The sequence below is a fragment of the Nicotiana sylvestris genome, chromosome 6 (assembly GCF_000393655.2).
Source record: "Nicotiana sylvestris chromosome 6, ASM39365v2, whole genome shotgun sequence".
NCBI lineage: Eukaryota > Viridiplantae > Streptophyta > Magnoliopsida > Solanales > Solanaceae > Nicotiana > Nicotiana sylvestris.
In genome coordinates, this window is record NC_091062.1 from 74,419,052 (window position 1) to 74,425,051 (window position 6,000).

The following is a 6,000-nucleotide window of genomic DNA, read 5'->3' on the forward strand; positions in this document are numbered from 1 at the left end:
ATAATGATGGGCGGTGTCCGCTATGGTTGTTAATAATGATGGAGTGGTTGGTTGTGGTGGTTGAGGTGGATAAGTATTGACTGTGGGTGAGAATGATGGTAGTCGAAGTGGTGGGGATGGTAGATGGTGATGGTCGATAATGGTGGCGACTATGATTGAGGATGATGGTAGTGGTGGTGGTGGTTGAGTATGGTAGTGGTGGTAGTAGTGGTGGTTGTGGTTGAGTATGGCGGTGGTGGTGGCATGGCGGTAGTTGATAATGGTAGGCAGTGGCGGTAGTTAATAATGAGTATGTGATAGCATCTTAATGAAATTAAGTCTCTGTTATAGATCTTAATCATACAGACCTATTCAGACCCATTAAGTGGTTGTGAAGTAAAAAAAAAAAAACACACTTAATGATTAAGATCTGAATAATTAAGATTCAGACTTTAAAAATAAATGCACTTAATGTCTGAGAACTGAATGATTAAGATTCAGACCTCCATTAAGTGCAAACAAATGAGGCCTATAAATGGGTGAATGACACAATTACTATAAAAACAAAATTATTTATCATTGCCTATTCATTTATTTTTCTATTCATCAAACTAGTTATATTTCTTACCCTTTGTAGCTTTTGTGGGTAATTTCCTCTCTTTTTTCTCCTTTTCTTTTTTATTTCTCTCCTTCTTTTCTTTTTTCCCTTCTTTTTTTTCTTTTCTTCTTTTCTTTTTTCTCGTTTTCTTCTTATTCTTCTTTTCTGTTCATTTATATTTGCCCTAATCATATTAATACCATAATTTTCTTTCACACTCAATTTTAGCTCATTCTTCATTTTTTTTCCTTTTGCTTATGTGTTATTTGTTGTTCCTTTTCTAATTTCATTTAACTCCTTTTTTTATTTTCTTTTTCTCTTTATAATCTAATTTTATTGACTTTTGTTGTTATTTTTTATTATTCTTTTTTTATACAACAAGAAAAGATAACTAATAAAGTAAATATTTGTTCACCTTTTGTTTAATATAATTGTTATAATATACATTTTGTATTTTTTTTTCTTATTTTCTCTTTTTTTAAATTTAATTATTAGAACAACTTATATGTTATAACTATTTTCTCTTCTCTTTTTCACTTCCATTTTATTTTTTTATTTTTATTCTTATTTATCATTATTTCAAAATATTTTTTATTTCCTTTTTTCATAATCTAATACTGGACACTTTATTGGCTACGTTATTTTTGTTCTTTTTATTTATTTATATTCTTTTATATTAATTATTAAAAATAACTTACTTTAAAATATAGTATATCAAAATAATATATTTTTAGCAGTTGAAATGCAGTATATTATGATACCCACATGCTATTTATTATATACTGACTAATATATGATATCGAGAAATCTGTTGTAACATTGAAAAGGACCCATTGAATTTTTTTTGAAAAATTTAAAAAATACAAAATTTAACTATATTGTTACATTATACCATATATTATAATAATATACTTCTTCTGGTATATTATTCTGGTATATAGTACAAACTAGTCTTCTTCGCTAGTTCAACTCAATTTCAACCTAAATTTTAAAAATCTACTCCAGAATTTTTACCAAATTGACTCAAACTTTAGCCACAACCTCCAATCAAATATTTCAGACTAAATATGTTAGTTTAAGAAAAAAATTAAAAAAAATATGAGAACTTTGTTGAGAAGTCAAAAAAGAACTCAATGAAAATTTCAAAAAATTCTAAAAGGAGCAAATTGTGATAGTATACTGTTATATTATATAGTAAATTATAATAGTATACCGTTAGAACGAACTGCATACCAAAATGGCATATAGTATATCATTTTGGTATACAGTACAAAGTCTTCTTCGCCAGTTCAACAAAATAAATTATACACCATTGAATTAAATATTATATACCAAAATAGTATTGTGAAGATCTGATTTGTCATTTTGATTTTGAGTACTACCCCTTATTTTCATAGTTTGAGACCTTTATTAACTTTATTTGATGTTTCATGATTTGAGTACACAGTCCGTGTCATTTTCCGAAAAGTTTTTATGTAAAATTTGGAAGAAATAAGATTTTTGGCTTTAAAAGCAACTTGAGTTGACTAAGGTTAAAATTTTATGCAAACGACCCGGGATCTGTATTGTGATTTTAGACTTTGGAGTATGCCCGGAATTGAATTCGAAGGTCCATAGGTTGATTTGGGTTATTTTGCCGAAAGTTAGCAATTTGAAAGTTTGAAAATTTTCTAGGTTTGACTGTAGATTGACTTTGTGGCTATCAGGTTCATATTTTAGTTTCGACACTTGGAATAGGTCCATTTTGCTATTTGAAACTTTTCTGCAAATTTTGATGCAAATCGGAGTTGGTTTGAAAGGATTCGGACACTTAGTTGTGATTTTAGAGGTTCTTGAGTTTTCTATGAAATTTTATGTGTTTTAACGTCTGATTCGTAGTTCTAGATGTTATTTTGGTATTTTCATCACGTGAGCGAGTTCGTATGATTTTATTACACTTGTTTCCATGTTTGGTTTGGAGTCCAAGGGGCTCGGGTGAGCTTTGGATAGGCTTCGGACCATTTTGGACTTAAGAGATTGTTGGTTTTCAGTTGTTTCTATTGTCTGATGCATTGTACTTCGTGATCGCGAAGCTTTTCTTGCGATAGCAAAGGGGAAGTTTGGGGCTGGGGCAGATTGTTCTTCGCGAATGCGGGGGCTGGGTCATGAACGCGAAGCGGAGGGGGGCTCACCCTTCGCAAACGCGACAGGCCTCTAGCGAACGCAATTCGTTGGGGGACCTGGGAGAGGGCAGATGGTTACTCTCCGCGAACGAGGACCTCTGCTCGTGAACGCAAAGGAAGGCGGGAACTTAAGCCTTCACGAACTCATAGAGTACCTCGCGAACGCGAAAGCCATTTGGGTTGCTCTTCACGAATGGGTTAGGTGTTTCGCGAGTCGAGATTTAAACCATTTTTCACCATTTTGAAGTTGGAGCTCAGTCTAGAAGCGATTTTGAAGAGGTTTTCTATCCCTACTTCATTGGTTAGTAAATTTTAACTTGTTTTGTTATATTTTCATAAATACTCATTGATTTTAACCTTTAATCTTGGATTTTTTATGGTAGAAATTAGGGATTTGGGTAGAAATTGGGAGTTTTGTAAAATTGAGATTTAGACCTCAAATGGAGGTCGGATTTTAAAATAAATCACATAACTGAGCTTGGGGTGAATGGGTAATTGAGTTTTGGTTCGAATCTCGATTTTTGACCAAGCGAGCCCGGGGTTGACTTTTGTTAACTTTTTTCAAACACATTAAAGATTGAATCTTTTTCACTCGTGGGTAGTTTCTAAAGCCTATTTTGAATTGTTTGAACTATATTTGACTAGATTTGATTAGTTTGGAGGCTAATTCTAAAGAAAAAACTGCAGTTGAATATTGATTTGGTTGTGGAGTGAGGTAAGTGTCATGGTTAAACTTGACTTAAAGGAATAAGAACTTGTTGATCCATTTGCTACGTGAATTATATGTGAGGACGGAGTATATGTAAGGTGACGAGTATATGTGCATTTTCATTGGGTTAAAGAATGCTGGTGGAAATTATTTTATTGTATTATGTTGTTTCAATGACTATGTTTTCCATGTCGTAGTTAGAGTATTACTTCTTTAATTGTTCATATTCATATGTAATGTTTATTTTGAAGTTGTTGGGATTTTTAAAGTTGAGTTGAATAACCATTACACTATTATTGAAGTGAAATTGCTTCCCACCTTGTGTTTGCTGTTTTGGATTAATATTGTTGCTTTGTGAGGAAGAGTGAAAAGCACGAAGTGTGTTGACGTGCCTTATTTGTATACAATTTCATTTTTTGAGAGATTGTGAGGATTAAAGCACGAAGGGTGATGTCATGCATTTGATTTCTTATTATTATTTATCACATCATGAGAGGTTGAGAGTAAAAGCATGAAGGGTGATATCATGCCATGTTATTTATGATACTACTGTAATGACCCAACCGGCCATTTGGAGAATTCACGTCATATTTGGTGGCTTAGGGTCTCGAGTAGCTTCCTATTGTGTATTAGGACTTGCATGTATGGTCGGATTCGAATTTTCGGGTGATTCGGGATTGATTTGGAAGAATGATTCTTGTTTAAGAAGCTTAAGTGATTAGATTTTATCGGAGTTTAATTTTTGTGTAGACGACTCCAAAATGGTATTTTGATCATTTCAATAGCTTCGTATGGTGATTTTGGACTTAGACGTATGTTCAGATTTGGATTTGGAGGTCCGTAGGTTGATTTGATGCATTTTGGCGAAATTTGGAAAGTTGAAAGTTTGGAAGGTTGAGAGGTTTGACCAGGAATTTACTTTGTTGATATCGTGTTCAGATTTTGATTCCTCGAGCTGGTATAGCTACATTATCTCATTTGGGACTTGCATAAAAATTTTGAGATCATTCCGGGTTGATTTGATGTGACTCGCGCAATTTGTAGAAGTTGAAAGTTTATTAGTTAAATAAGCTTGAATTGACGTGCAATTCACAATTTTGATATTGTTTGATGTGATTTGAGGTCTCGAGCAGGTTCGGGTGTGGTCCCGGAGACCTCTGGTGTGTTTTCGATGGACTACGGGCCATTTTCTCCTATTTTGGATTGTTGTTCTAATAGCTCTTCTTATTGGTGATCGCAAGTCGGCCATCGCATTCGCGGAGGGGGTTTAGGAGGCGAGATCAGTTGTACTTCGTGTTCATAAAAATGGAGACGCATTTGCGACGTTGTGGGTATGCAGCTCTTCGCGATCGCGGGCATCATTACGCGTTCGCGTAGAAGGGCAGTGTGGGTCGGTCAATGTAAGCCTTTATATTCGCGGTTGGCACTCCGCGTTCGCGTAGTTATTCCTTGTTGGCATCGCATTCGCGTAGGGTTATTTGGAAGCTTATGACTTTGTGCTTCGCGATGTTCCGCATTTGCAAAGAGAAACACTTGGGCAGACTTATAAGTACTCTATTTCGAGGACTTTTGTTATTTTATCACTTTTTGATTTAGAGAGCTCATATTTGGACGATTTTGGAGGGGATTATCACAATTTGGATTGGGGTGATTCTCGACTCGGATTTGGTTATATTTCATGATTCCATCTGTATTTTTATCATTCAATTAGTGATATGAATTGGAAAATTGAGAATTTTTGTAAAAACTTTCTAAAATATAAAATAATGATTTGAAGGATGATTTGAGGTCAGAATTTAATGATCTTGGTATGGTTGAACTCGTATCGGAATAGGTGTTTGAATTTTGTGGATTTTGTCGGGTTCCGAGTCGCGGCCCGGGGATTGACTTTTTTGCTTTTCATTAAAGATCGAAGCTTTATTATTCATAATTATTTCTTATGGCCTTTATTTATGATATTAAGTTATTTTGGCTAGATTCGAGTTGTCCGGAGGTTGTTTCACATGGGAAGGTCTATTTAGAAAATTAATTTAGCTTCTTTGAGATAAGTATCTTGCCTAACTTTGTGTGGGGGAACTACTGCTTAGGATTTGGGTTGGTTGTTCCCCAGACACTCAGGGATGTGTGGCGCACCGAGTTCTATCAGATGTGCTAGGACACTATGAAAGTGTCGAAGTACACCATCAGGTTCAGCGAGTTGTCCCGACATGCACCTACCTTGGTTTCTATAGTGAGAGAGCGAGTCTAAAGATTTATCGAGGGGCTCAGTTATGGTCTTAGATTAAAGAATGGATCGGGAGTTGGATACTGATGCTCTATTTTAGCAAGTTGTGGAGATTTCCAGGAGGTTAGAGCGTATTCGATGTGAGGAGAGGGAAGATAAGGAAGCTAAGAGGTCTCGAGGTTCTGGAGGATTCAGTAGATTCTACTCTTCAGCTCTGACCCATCACGGTGGAGGCTCAGGCTGTTGGCCAATCCAGTCCGCACTTCAGACTACTCGTGCTCCAGCTAGTCAGGGACCTCAGGGTACCTATATGGGGTAGTCATCTTTT